Source organism: Scardinius erythrophthalmus (assembly GCF_964197995.2).
Source record: "Scardinius erythrophthalmus genome assembly, chromosome: 12".
In the NCBI taxonomy this organism is placed as follows: Eukaryota; Metazoa; Chordata; class Actinopteri; order Cypriniformes; family Leuciscidae; genus Scardinius; species Scardinius erythrophthalmus.
The window spans coordinates 17,060,825-17,075,806 of NC_138232.1; the positions used below are offsets into that span (position 1 = coordinate 17,060,825).

The following is a 14,982-nucleotide window of genomic DNA, read 5'->3' on the forward strand; positions in this document are numbered from 1 at the left end:
TTAATATTGCCATTAACTGTAATAATCCAAATTCTGTATGCACAAGGAGTCCTAATAAAACCTTATTGTAAAGTGTTATTTTTATTTTATTTTTTAGTATTGTTTTAGATTGTATTATTTAGATTTACCGTTAGATTTCTCATTGAACACATATGAGATTTTACAACACAAAATTTAGTCTATCTCAGCTTTTTTATACTCCATTTAACCCCAGATGGACTCCATGATGGTGAGATTTAGTTTCTTACAGGCAAACTAAAGCAAAATATATAAATAATTGAATTACCTTGAAAAGCACACGTTGTCCCTTGTTTGGTTTTGTCACTGCAACTCTCCAGCTCACTCCTGATGACTCCCCAAGCTTTTTCACCCATTCCTTCACTTCCCAAACTTCTGTCAGAGCAATTCTGAACGACGTCTCAAAACTTGTGTGGTCCAGGTGTGATTGGCCTTTTGGAGTGCAGAAATTATAGGTGCAGAAATGATAATTGTACCCGGGAGGTAACCATTTCTGTAAATGAAAAATAAATGTTAGCCACTGCTATTTAAAGCTGGCAGAGATTTCGTCAATAATCATAGATGGTCCCAACCTTTCGACACATGACATTACAATAAACAGAGTTAATTAAAACAAATAATATTACAAGCGTCATATAGGCTAACAATAATCAGAAAGGTGTTAACGTTAATTGAATTCAAATTCGTAACCTTTAGATCTGAAGCTTGTTCTTCATCACAGCCAGAACAAGAATTCTCCACTGAGGAAGATAGAAATTACTTTATAAAATAAGTCAAGTCACCTTTATTTATAGCGCTTTTTACAATACTTTGTATCAAAGCTAACTTAGTCATATCAAAGCAGCTTCACAGTGATAACATGAAAATAATACAACAAAGTTTGATTCAATAAGTTAAAATTATTTTAAAATAAGTTAAAATTGTAGAATATTATATATTATAAACCTATTTGTATAAACCTACAAATACATATATTAATAAAATTATACTGAAAACAACCAGGCATATCTTACCGTTTGTCAGCATCGGATCCATTTAGCTGATGTCTTAAACTTTTACCTCAGATGTGACTAACAGAGTTGACCGATGAAATGAACAATAGACGTGAGTTTTTACCTCAGATGTGACTGATAGAGTTGACCGATGAAATGAGCAATAGACGCGAGTTTTTACCGCAGTCAGATGTGACTGATAGAGTTGACCAATGAGATCGAGCCACAGACGCGAGTCATCGCTGCGGGGGCGTGGTTTTTGGTTAAGGGGCGTGGTTTGCGCTTAACTGGTTTGGGAAAAAAAATCACGCTACTTACTACAGGTGCCCTCATTCTCTCAAATACCATTTTAAAGCCATTTACTGGTCAATAAATATTATGTTGTGAATAATGAGCTTTGTTCTTTTGTTTCCCCAGAAAAGCCATTACATTTCTAAAATAATCTGAACATTTCAGTGGCAACATTGAATTACAGTAAGTTACCTGCACTACATGCTGTACTTTATTACTATGAACTTTCTCTGTGTGCAATTGTATTGTTTGACTGTGTACTTGTGTTTTTTTAATCAGTTACTCTCTGAAAATATTTTCTCATGATCTCAAATCTCATTCATGTTACTCAGAAAAATAATATCACAGGTTTGATTCACAAAAAATGCTATAGACATTTTAACTCTGAATTATAACTTCAAGTTTAGTCTTTTTTGACAAAAAAATAAATAAAAAAAAGGAAAAAGCTATTAGGCTTCAGAAGACTTGCAACACAACCCATAACACATGAGTTGAACTCATTGATTATTTTTAGGATCTTTTCTGGGACATTTTTGGAGCTTAACCATTTTTACATAAATTGTTGCATTGAATTGAACTAGACAAGTGTACATAAGAATGGTTTCTGATTTACACATTTGTTTTCTTCTTGTGTTTCATGCAGTGAAACTGAATGGTGACTGGGGCTGCATTATGCCTGAGATCTGCTTTTGGGTTCCACAGACAGAAAGTCAAACAGGTTTGGAACGTCACAAGGCTGAGGAAATTGTTTAAATTTCACAACTATCACTTTAATAACATTACTAACAGTAAATTTTGTACTTTGCAGGGATCTCAGTAAGCTGAAATACAAGTTTGATCAAGAATAAAAATCCTCCTGTAGACCTGAAAATCATTGAAGTGTCTGGACCACCCACCAGAAAAGAGGAAAAACAAACGGAAAACGATGCTGTACCTTTTCACTTTTCTAACTCGTTAAGTACCTCACACCAACTTGGTCCCATAGTGACATTTTTGACCACAAACGAAATTGCTGATCGTGTGGATTCTTAGTGAAATGACTGGAATTCACCAGTGAACATTCACAGAACAACAGATAATTTTACTGCACCTTAACTCTGTTTCCGGGTCGAAGCCTCTACTTCCTCTATCATGTTTCATGAGAATACTCAACAACCATTTATGAACACTGTTGATTCAAGTCGCACATTTAAGCTTTTCAAAAGCCATAGTGTCCATTACAGTCTCCAGTCTAACGGCATCCCAGACTTCAACATTTTATGATTCAAAATAGCTGAATAACTAACAATCTGAGATTTCAGTATAGAGATAAAGGTTACAGCACAATGAGTGTATATTAGCACTGTTGTTTGTTTTTGGCATCTGATAGAGCTTTTGGACTTGGAAACAGTGATGTCAGACTTACCATCGGACTGAAACACAAATGTTTTAAAGTTAAGTATGATGGACATTTTTAATTAGTTCAAATGTAATTTTATTTACATTGATTTATTTCGTGGAACATATGTGTTTCCATGCATTTTGTTGAGATGTCTTTTCTTGTTTATCTATTGTATATACATGGTTGATTATTCATGTTGCTTATGTATTATACTATTTTTTTGTGTATTCATTGATATTAATCTGTAGTTAGCTTTTTTCCCCATGTGCATGGAAGTGTATGTATAAAAATGAATATCAAATATGTAATAAACAATTCTTATTTTGTATTTGGTTCAATTTGTTTATTATAATAGATGTCAAAGGTAACCATAGTAACAACATGAAATTAAATATTTAAAAAAAATGAAATTTGGTTCCTAGAGGCACCCAAAGTGGTTCCACACAGTGCCTAATATAAGAGTTCCTCAGGAAACCTGTGTGGTTCCTCAGAGAACCACCCCTTTTTAAAGGGTGCCTAGAGGATCTACAGACGGTTCCGCCGGTGTGGCGAAGTGAAGAACCCCAAAAGGTTCCTCCAGGCACCTTTTATTTTTACAGTGTATGACAGGGGTGTCCGCTTTTATCTCCAGCCCTAATTAAACACACCTGAGGCAGCTCAATGTCATTAGGATCAATGAAAACTGGCAGGCAGCTAGGGGTGTTGGAGCTAAACTATTCATGAAAAGGAACAAACACCTCTGAGCTATAGCCATTAACTATATCTCAGTTCATTTTCTGTGAAACTACATAGAATTCAAGTAACGCATCTTGTAGAATAAGAGCTTGGGTTTTTTCAGTGAAAATTTCTTTAAAGGGATAGTTCAGCCCGAAATGAAAATTCTGTCATCATTTACTCACCCAAGTTGTTCCAAACATGTATGAATTTCTTTCTTCTGTTAAACACAAAAGAAGATATTTGAAAGAATGTTGGTAACCAGAAAGTTGACGGTGGCCATTGATTTCCATAGTAGGAGATAAATACCATGGAAGTCAATGGCTACCATCAACTGTCTGGCTACCAACATTCTTCACTCTTTCTTCTTTTGTGTGCAGCAGAAGAAAGAAATTCATACAGGTTTGGAACAACTTGAGGGTGAATTTCATTTTGGGCTGAACTATCCCTTTGAAGCTGCAGATTCACTTTATGTAGACCTTAATCTCTATAAATATCACAAAATAGCCACTTTTCATTCACATTCTTAATAAACACAAGATGTTTTTTGTTAGTGTGTTTCAGTGGAAACAAGCTAAACTGAATGGAAATCAGTTACATTTCTCAAATTTAATACAGATTCAGGAATATGAATGATTACCTGACTAAGCAGTGATAAGGCACAGTATATCATCAAGTCCCAGGTCAGGTGATTATGCTGTCGACAACAACTCAGTTTAATCAACTCAGCATTATCAGGAGCATGCTTCTCTCTCCTTTTTTTTTTTTTTTTTTAATTGTCCATCTTCATCTGCCTTCACTCCTACTAAAAGAGCAATGTGCCCTGCAAGCACTGACGGATGCAAGACATGGGCTGTGTTTGCAGTGTAACATTCTTGTTCATGTTCATGTGTCCTGCACTTCACGAAATCTGTTAAATGACGTTAGAACTTTATTCAGGAAATTCCTAATAAGCTTTACTAAAGCAAAGTGCATTTTTTAAGACTGAAGAAAAATAGATGCTTTATTCAAACACTTTAATAACTTTTTAATCTATCTAATTACAGTGAGTATAACAACAGAAATCAAACGCAAATAAGCACGCAAAACAAAGGAACAGAGAAATAAGGTAGATGCACCATTGTTTGAAACTGTGCTAGAGAAGTGTCAGGTGCTTCAACAAACAAGACTTCTGTATAGGATGCACCAATGTTTTCTCTCTAATGAGGAAGCATTAGACTACTGAGAAGTGCACATGGAAAACCAAAATGGGTGTTTACCAATCAGTGGCCAATTTCAAACTACAATAAATGTTTTTCAACCATTTTTCAACAGGCTTGCTAAAATCATGAAGGCCTACCCCTAAACCAAGCCCCCAAATGTTAGTTAGTTCAATGTCACTGTCTCCACCCATGTGTGCTGTTGGCTTTCATCAACATTTCAATGCTGATCCAACACAGCTTAAACATTGAAATGTCAATCTCAACCAAAATGATGGTTTGGATCAAAACTCAACATTGTATCAATGTCACCATGGTATCTGGGTATGTGAAATGACATGACAACATTTACCCAAACACAGTCTCTTTTGAGTCAGGCAGGCTTCACAAATGTAACTGATCAGTTCCTTGAAGTGTGATTACAATTGTTGATCTCTGCACTTCCTTTAGAAGTTAGCATTGTCACTGTGACATTTCCTGAAGATGTGTTTTATCTAACCCATTTTACATTTTTATTCATCTCACAATGTTCAGAATGAGGAAATATTCCTCCAAGCTTACCAGAGGACAGGATCTCAACCTCTCTACTGTAAACCCAAGGACAGTCGTATGAGGATACATCAGCCCAGTATTGTTGTACATGCGGCAAAGAATAAAGTCAAGCACTAGAACTATATCAGTCTGAAAAATGCACAGCAGAACTCAGAAGATATAAGTAGTTTATATCTTCTTCACTTGTCCACGTCGAGACACCAGATAATTAGTTTAGTCAATATTTAGATTTTATTTTGTGGTTAAATGCTCCAGTGAATGTTTACTTAATATGTATTATTATAATATAATTGTTGATGCTGCAATTGGTCAAAATTTTTAATCACCTTTAAGTTTTTGCAATTCAGTTAAATAGACCTGCTGTGTGACAAATTAATGTATAAAATTGTAAATTGTATGACGTAACAGATGATGTGTATGGAAGAGACGATGGAAGTGAAGTGTGTGTATGGTGCGGCTGCCGAACAGTTGTTAATGAGTTCACCGAAAGATTCAGTAAAAGGTCAAAGAACAGAATCAAGACTGGACATTGTATTCTTTTGCACTATAAAGGGTTTATTACAAAAACAATTAAGTCTTAATTAATAGATCATAAAAAATGCATAATAATTGCACAACTGAAATAAACTGTAAGTGTAAACTGTAGTTAACAGAACTTTATCGTAAAATATATTGTAGAAAATTTTAGGTTTTACAGATTTAACTTAATTTTACACTAAAAAAAACAACATTACATTAACTGATAGTTAATATACCATCCTACTGAAGTATAAAATCTGTTTTGTATCTTTATAATACACTAACAAAAAAAAAACAGGTGGTAATGAAGCCATGAGTTCATTATGCACAAGCAGGTAAATAGTGTCAAGGTATTTGACTAATATGAAGCGCACGACGAAGGAATAAACTAAATAGTCTTTAATTATAACTTCCAACACAAGAAACAGAAGAATAACGTGGAGAAACATAAGTTGTAACATAAACAACACAGGGCAAGGGACAGACTGAAACTGAGGGCTTAAATACTTAAAGGTGCTGTATGTAACTTTTTTTATAAAATTAATCCTTTTTTTATTGCCCGTCTGTGAAGGGGTTGTAATCACACATTACATTGATCCACTTTTCGTGTTTTGCTATTACCTCTGAAGGCCAGTATTCCTATTTTTATGTGAAGTCTCCGGGTCGGATTTTCTGCGAAATCCACCGGATGTGACGTGCATGCGCGCTCCCGAGCCTACAGTCTATTGCAACTGCACTGCAGCTAACGACATGGAGTCTGATAACACCAAAAAACGACCTGCCTCCAGCACAACACAGACTCCAACACAAACTCCAAAAAAAAAAATATATATATATATATATATACATATATATCTGCTGAAGCTCGTCAGGCCAAACGTCAATCGGATCGACTCAGGACGAAAACACGGATCAACATCGGCAGAGCGTTTGAATTGTGGAGAGACCTCCGTTTTGAAATAGCAAGGTAAAATATAACATACATAAGACATGAAATGAATACAAAAGACTGTTCCATGATAACAAAAAGCAGGTGCTTTAGGATGTAACTTTTATTTTATGTTCTAGATCTACTGTCTAACGTCACTCATCCCACTACTATCATATTGTTTATAATACACATTTCCAGACATGTTCAGTACAGTAATATTACTTACTGTCTTATTGTTACACTGAAATTGTCCAGTCTAGTTGACTAACCGTTTTCGTTTTCATTCATTGACCTTATATTGACATTGCTGATTGTGAAAGATACACAAATAGTTAGTAAAATAATGCTAGATAACACCACATGTCGGCAAAATACAGTCAATGTAACGTTATCATGGTACGAGCATGGAGCATTAGTTCTACGTCAAGCTGATAAAAGTAGCCTATTATGGTAATGTTGCAGTGGGAGTTTACATGAGTTTCCAGCATGTTGTGTGATGCTTTCTCCGTTGTGTTGAAAAGTGTGGCCGCCGGTAGTGAGTTCGCGCTCTTGAGTTTGAGCACGCGCACGAGCACTGTTGCAATCTGAAACATCACCGCTAGAGGCCGCTGGATCCTACATACAGCACCTTTAAGGCAAACATAGGAGTTAATTATTGAGGGACAGGTGAATGAGATGAACCAATGAGACAAACGGGAAAACTCGGTCTAAGGAAAATAGCAACAGAGCACATTGAAAACTTAGGGTACGTTTAGACGACAACAATATGCTTAAAATGGAGAAGTCTTTCCTTTGACTTTTTCACGTTCAAACGACACCATTGTCAAAACGATCCCCATTCACACGGATCTGCGAAAACGACTAATAACGCTGTATTCTGCTGCCAGGCCATTAGATGGCGATGAAATAAGATTGAACACGTAACACGCATGTGCATGACATCATAATTTTCAGAGATTTGCATTTTTGTTTACATGGAGACCGTTCACTTTCGAACCTGTTTCAAAAGTTTTCGTTTTCAGGCACCCAAAACGCTATTGTCGTGTAAACGAACGGCCAAAACGCATAAAACGTTTTACGTTTTTAGTTGAAACGGTGTCGTGTAAACAGCCCCTAAACAAAACAAAACATAACCCAGTCTTTTACTGTTAAAATTACAATCATTTTTTTACAGTAGTATACTGCTGTCACTGCTTGCCATGTCATGTCATTTACCCAAGTCTGCACATTATTAGTTTAAATGAATGAAACTGATATTGAAAGCTGTTTTGAATGTGTTCCAGGAAACCTAAAAACAGGCAATTCTCCATCCTCTTTTCCTGTTAATCAGGATACACATTGCAGCTGCTGCTGTGGAAACTACAGCTATAATAGTCAAAATAATAAATAGTTTGGAGGAAGTTTATGGGAAATGTTTCATCTGAGCCAGAATAACAGGTGCAGGGATTTCACACAGTAGCTTTGATGGAGCCATTTATTTCGTCTGTCAAGAATAGAAAGCTTTAAAAATTTAAGATGAGCAGATAGCTGTGAACAGCTGTGAACTGAAATGCTGTGAGATATTGCAAAAGAGATTGTTGAGATTTTTTATGTAGGTAATGCAGTGCAATGTTTACCACCTATAAAACAATTACATGGCGATTAGGACTCATCATTCTTGACTGTATGCACACAAATAGCATTTTAGTTTAATAATAAGATGTTTATTTTAAATAATATAACAAACATTTTCCAACAGGAGCTTTGCATATTGGATCCACTGTCTTGCTGAGGTAAAGGAAACATGCTGGCACATAATTGGCAAACATTCTGAATATGCAAATACATACACATGTATTTTTAGTGAACAACCCATTCCTTTTTAAAACCTAGTATTTGTTGCCTGGCAAATTCAGAATGAGTCTTTTGCCAAATCGCACTCAAGCACACACACACACACACACACACACACACACACACACACACACACACACACACACACACACACACACACACACACACACACACACACACACACACACACACACACACACACACACTAATAGTTGATTGGTGTGTATTTCTGGCACTCCCTCTCAGAATAGCTCTATGTTTGCCTGGAGACCCATGGGAAAGTAGAGATGGGGTCTACAAATTCACTGGAAGAAAACTTAGCTCTCTTAATTTTCACCAACATTCACTGATGTTTTCTCACTTTTCAAGAGCACAGGCCGCATACAAACAAAACAGGTGAGTTTCTCAACTTTCGGCAATTCAGTAGCATAGTTCTTGATTGAGTAGTTGGCAAGTGTATATCAGTAGCTGTATAACTGCTGTATTTGGTAAAGGTATATCGTTGAAGCCTATAAATGTAGGATTCATATGTAAATGGTCACAGCTGGTGAATTATATTTTGAGTTATTATATAGGGTAGCTGTGATGCCAGATGGAAAATTAATTTGAGGATTACGTGTGATTAAGTTATGGCTTGATGCAACATGTGGACATTACTGTTCTGTTTCTATTCCTTGATCCATTAGTAGTCTCAGTTCGCCAACAAAAAATAAGCCAAACTGTTTCAAACTATAGCCTAGGTTCAGGTTATGTCATCTATTTACTCAGATCTTGCACAATGAGAGCTGAGGATTGTTTTGTTGTCCTATAAGGACAGAAAGAGAGCCCCTGAGTGCACCTTATCAGCTCCTGATCTAGTTGTGGGGTCATCAACAACAGCATCCCAAAAACGTCACGTATCTTCAGTTAATGTTTGAAAATCCTATTCTAAAATACCATGTGATGGCGAATTATCCTTCCAGGTTTTCTTAAACTAACATAATGACTAAGAGCTATCTATAATCAGAATAGTAACCAAAATATATTATGCAGGTACCAAAATATGTGTATGAAATCTCCAACAAACAATTTTACGTTTTGGCAAATTGGTGGCTAAATTGTTGAAATTAGTTTGATCTCATTCAAAGTATTTTGTACAATCTGTTTCTGCCCCACTGACGGTTTTAGGGTTAAAATTCATGCTTACTTTTACTTACAAACTTACAAAGTTTCCCAAATTTATATGAATACGAAAATGCCACCTCATAGTCGTAACATAGTTACGTTTTGGCATGAGATTAGGTTTAATGCTATAGGGAACCAGTGAAAGCTTGAACAGCACAAGGTTCATTCTTAAGGCGACAGAGTTTTCGGGAATCAAATTTTGATAAGCTTATTCAGTATGTTGCAAGATAATGGCTCATATGATTATCTTCACTTCATTGACACTAATGACCAGCACAAAAGTTGCTGACATAGTGAACGGCCGTTAGTGCGGGATGCAGGGTTGTTTTGTTGATGGGTCATCCAACGATTGTCCAGCAGTTCCAGGAATATGCATGCTGTCTTATTCTAATGATCAATTAGCATTAGTGAATCAGTGCAGTGTGCTCTAGTTCCATTCAAGTGATAGTTTAATCCAGTATGTGGCTATTTATGTGCCTTTAGGGCCAAGCTATCAGGTCAGGGGTGGGTGGCAGGAGCTTGTGCCAAGACCCCTTCAGAACTCTGATCATTCTAATGTTGATACACTACTTGAAAATAGTAATTTTGTTGTTCTGCTGTCACTGACATAAATGCTATAGCACTGGTGTGTTTATAATGTGGATTAATCAATGTGTCAAACACTAATGTGATGCCATTCAATTATATTACTTTACATTACATTATATGGTCAAATAAATGTTTACCACAGAGGCTCCTTGCATGCACAATTGCAAAATACTATAGAAGATCCTGTAAACTCATTCTGTGAGTTCACACGCCATCAGTTATTTAGTTTGGCTCTATAACCTGAGCGGGTTCATTCAGAAAAGTGGAGCAGTGCTGCACATGAATGAGTTTAATACTATAAATACCGCATTCCCCAACCTGCTGGATGAATGGTGCTCATATAAGACTCTGAATGTAGATGACATTATACAGCCCTCATGCATTCCCTCATCACACATAATGTAAGATTATGTGGGTAAGTCTAACACCGCAATGTAGCTTTTATGGCCTATGCATTTATACATAACTTGCAATGTTTTCTTTTTCATGTGCTTTGTAAAGACATTCGAAGTTTGAGACATTTACACATTATGTGATGTGACACAATCAATCTTTCTTTATCGTGCGAACTGAGGGATTTGTCATATACAGTGATATCAGCTTACACCATCCACTTCCACAATCAGTCTTTTCTTGTCCGTGTTTGGATGTTTAACATACATGAGGGGTGGTACTAAGGACCAGTGAGATGTTAGTATGGGTGGAGCTATGTGGTGCAACAGTGCATAAATAGAAAACAAAATATAGGCTGAGCTCAGAAGAGTATGTATGTTAAAGCTAAGCAGAAACTGTAAGTGTACACTGCAATTATTGTGCCTAGTATGCATTATACGCTGCTTAGTAGTAGCCTATAAATAGTGGAAGTAGTGTGTTCACACTGAAAAATTCCAACAGAAAAAGTGGACTTCAAATACCTGGATGATGCATTTAATTAACTGAATATGGAATGTTGGACACTTCCTGCACTCAGCTGTCACAGCTTTCCTTAAGTAGCGGAAGTCCCATCTGAATATACACAACTCTGATTAATGGCTTGGAAGAAAAATGTATATTTTTAGACTAAAATGTTTGCTCTGTTTTGAAACCAGCCTACCCCAATAACCTGTAAAGTCTGCTTTTAAAACCTACTTTTCATATATGGAATTAAAGGGAAGAGAGAATTAAAACACAGCAGAAAGTTCTTTTTTCAGCTGACTGGTTTGGATACAGTTAAACTGACATTACAAATTATGCCCAATTTATAACTGTGTGTTAAATCTAGTTAATTCCTGTCTTGGTGGAATAGATCTGCTACGCTGCTGCTGTTGATTATTGCTGCTACAGAGCAAGTACGGGACTGCCAATACATACACAACACACTGCCGTGAGAAAGTAAGACTTGCTGTTGCTGTACGATAGCGTACATGAATTACCCATTGCAGATCTTTACAGGTGGAGCTGGGGAAGGTAGAGGGTTTATGAAAGCGTGCTACACTGCTACAGCAAACACTGACCAAGTATTTGAAGGTTCAGCATGCAAGCTCATTGGCTACTGATAGAGCAGGAACCAATCAGTTGTGCTCTATAGAGAATGATGTTATTGCAAGCATTTGAGTTAAATACTTATTAGCCTGCGCCATCTAGAGTTTTATTACAGAACTTTGTATTTATCGTTTATCTTTGCTTCTTAAAATAGAAACTGAACTTTTTTCATACCACAAAAAAAAAAAAAAAAAAAGGTTTTAAATTTTGTTATGTGGGCAAAATTAGCAGCGTGTGAGACGTTGTTGAGATCTCTTCTGAAACAGAGGAGACACTGGTGAGATTACATGGGGTCTTTTTTTAATTGATCAAGAAACAACTGAGAAATAAAAAAGATCCACTGTGATTTATATTTACTCTCTTTTTAATTTCGGTTAAAAATTCGAGCAAATTATAAATGGAAGGTAATTCCTAGGCTTCACAGTTACATATACAGAATTTTTGTAACATTAATATTATTTGACTTAAACTGTTTAAACTTCTAAATACCCAGAATTTCCTATGACATTCCAATGACTTTTTTTTCTTTCTTATTGCGGCTCTCTTTATTTTGGTAAAAAACAAAACAAAAACTACATATATATATATATATATATGTAAATTTGTTTGATCTCTAATTATTTAGCCTGTTGTCATCTGAATAAATTTTGTAGCCTAGAAATGTTCAAATTGCAATAGCCAATGAACACTTGCACCCTATAGAGTACCTTTTTGTTAAAGTGACCTGTTTGTCTGCTGCCATTTACTCACTGATGAAGGTTTGTTTATGTCACTATTTTTGTTTACTTTCCTGTCCTGACATCCTTTGGCTGTGGGCGAAAGAAGCTGTGGTGAATCAAACCTGTTTGTTCTTTAGTCCTTGTCCTCAGTCTTTATTACTTCAGTACATCTGAATGTCTCAGAGACAACACAATAAAGTTGACTGACACATTATGTGTGGTATTGTGAGTATAGATGGTAGCTGGGGGAACAGAGGTGGAGAGGGAAATTTGGAAGGCCAGTGGGTTCGTGCTAAGGTCAAATGGGGACATCGCTCTTCCTGGAGAAGCAGCTGATTTAGCATGTTTGAAGTTCACACATATAAAGTTCTCACAGGGCAAAATGTTCTGTTTTAAATATTTGAATGCACAATTTATTAATTTAAATTATTTAATAAAATATGTTGTATATTAAATGTTGCATAATCATTTCACTGAAAAGTGACAAATTGCATAATGGGAACCATGCATAGGGGAATAATTTTTTGTTGCTAAATCTTTAAGGTATGTACCTATAGACTAGAGAAATGTAATTTAAAATATAAATCTACACAAGTCAAGTGTGACAACTAGCCCCAGGCTTATACAGAGCCTGTTATGTGTCATACTAAAACATGCTAACAGACTGTAAAAACTAGCAAATAAGCTCATACCATGTGAGATGGTTTCATTTGTTTTTGTAAGAAAGGGGAAGGAAGTGAATGGAAATGTAATTTGCTGTCGCCCTGTTATAAAAACAAGTAGCAGAATCACCTCTTCAGCAGTTTTCAGTTTTAACTTTCACTTTCTCTGAATTGTTTTCTTTTTCCTTACGGTTGGCATATAAAACACTGTTACATTTTTTTGCTCACTTCTGGGAAATGAACATCTTTGGCTGAAGTTAGCCAGCTGGCGTAAACACTGGTCAACCATGTGACATGACTTAAGGGGTCGGACTTTATAATTTTTTTGCAGACTGCAGCTAAAAGTACTGTGCTGATTATTTGCCCACACATATTAAATGCAAAACATATGAAAGTTTAATATGAAGTCATTGAACTTGCAGATCAGCACAAAATCATAACACAAACTTAAGAGAAAAAAATCCAGTGCTCAAATGTTTTGTGCAAACCCATGTGCAGAGTGGAACTCTAGACTGACAACTGCACTTTTTAACAAAGTGCCCTTAACCTATTATGACGTAAACCGTGTGATTAACCTTAAGGTAATATCCTTTCGCTGAGAAGACAGCATTATTTATTCTGTCTCCCTTGGTGCTTAAACCAAATCCAGTTATTGATCTGTTGACATGCATTTCGTTTTCCTATATCTGCAGGCAGAAAAAAGTCAGGTTTGCATAATTTGATAGAACAGCCTAGCCTAGAAATCTAGACGCACCCTAGTGGCAGCAAAATTTATTTTGCAGCCAGGGTAGTCTAGCAACTCTCCATTGACTTTCGAGCTGCAAAAACCTAAATTGGGTCAGGCCAATCACATCGTGTATAGTAGAGTAGGCAGGGTGGGCTTAACATAATGACGACAGAGTTGCAACGGTTCCCTGCTACTTGAAAACAAAGAATGGCGGCGGCTTTCGAATCGGCTTTGGCCGCGACTCTGGAGGACTTGGAGTTAAGCTTTTCTTTGAGAAAAGAGCAAAGAACGGCACTTAAGTCATTCTTAAAAAAAGGAAGATGTGTTCGTAGTTTTGCCGGCCAGATATGGCAAAAGTTGAATCTATCAACTAACGTTAGCTCCGCTGTTTGGAAAACTCTCTGGTTGGTTGAAGCGCTGTCCTATTGCGTGCCGAGGGAATTTGAAAGACAGCCGTTTATCCCGCCCCTCGGATTGAGCCGTGTCTATGGTGAGTTGCCAGACCTAACATCTTGATGTAGGCTAAGAACAGCCATGATGGAGGCTTAAACCAACATAGAGATTTCACAAAAAAAAATCGTGGCGGCAGATAGCGGCATTTTTTCAACTTAAGGGATTATGCAAATCAGACATGGATCGGCCTGAAATAAAATAAAATAAAATAAAATTTGTCCTGAAATTTTATTGGCAAAAGGTGCAATCTTTAGAAAAGAGGTGTATTTGCACTGAAAGTCATGACGTCACAGTGGCTGGCATGAAGTTGGTTTGACGTTGGACGTTCGATATTCGCATATTTAGGGACCGTCTCAAAATTACATGCGACATTGGTATAAACGTTTCTAACTTCAATAGCATTTGAAGACAATGACTTACAGTCATAAAACCAACTGTACATTGTTCATCTAGGTGTCAGGTATGATGCACACCTTTTAGATTTTTGATATTTATGACAATAAACTGTTAAATCATATGCAAATATTGTTATGTATTTCACTACTGTATGGGGTCATACACAAAATATGACAATATTTAAAGCTCAATAGCATTTGAAGACAATGACTTACAGTCATAAAACCAACTGTACATTGTTCACCCAGGTCTCATGTATGATGCACACCTTTTAGATTTTTGATATTTATGACAATAAACTGTTAAATCATATGCAAATATT

General features: G+C 36.3%; 1 protein-coding gene across 1 annotated transcript in view; it reads left to right on the top strand.

Moving 5' to 3' along the window:
• Nucleotides 1-8,710: 8,710 nt before the first annotated feature.
• The window catches only part of lepr (leptin receptor), a gene marked incomplete at its 5' end in the record, with an annotated part of 55,728 nt that continues 49,456 nt past the window's right edge, over nucleotides 8,711-14,982 (top strand). The window contains one exon of the mRNA XM_081380564.1: nucleotides 8,711-8,826. The remainder of the gene's footprint in view (nucleotides 8,827-14,982) is intronic.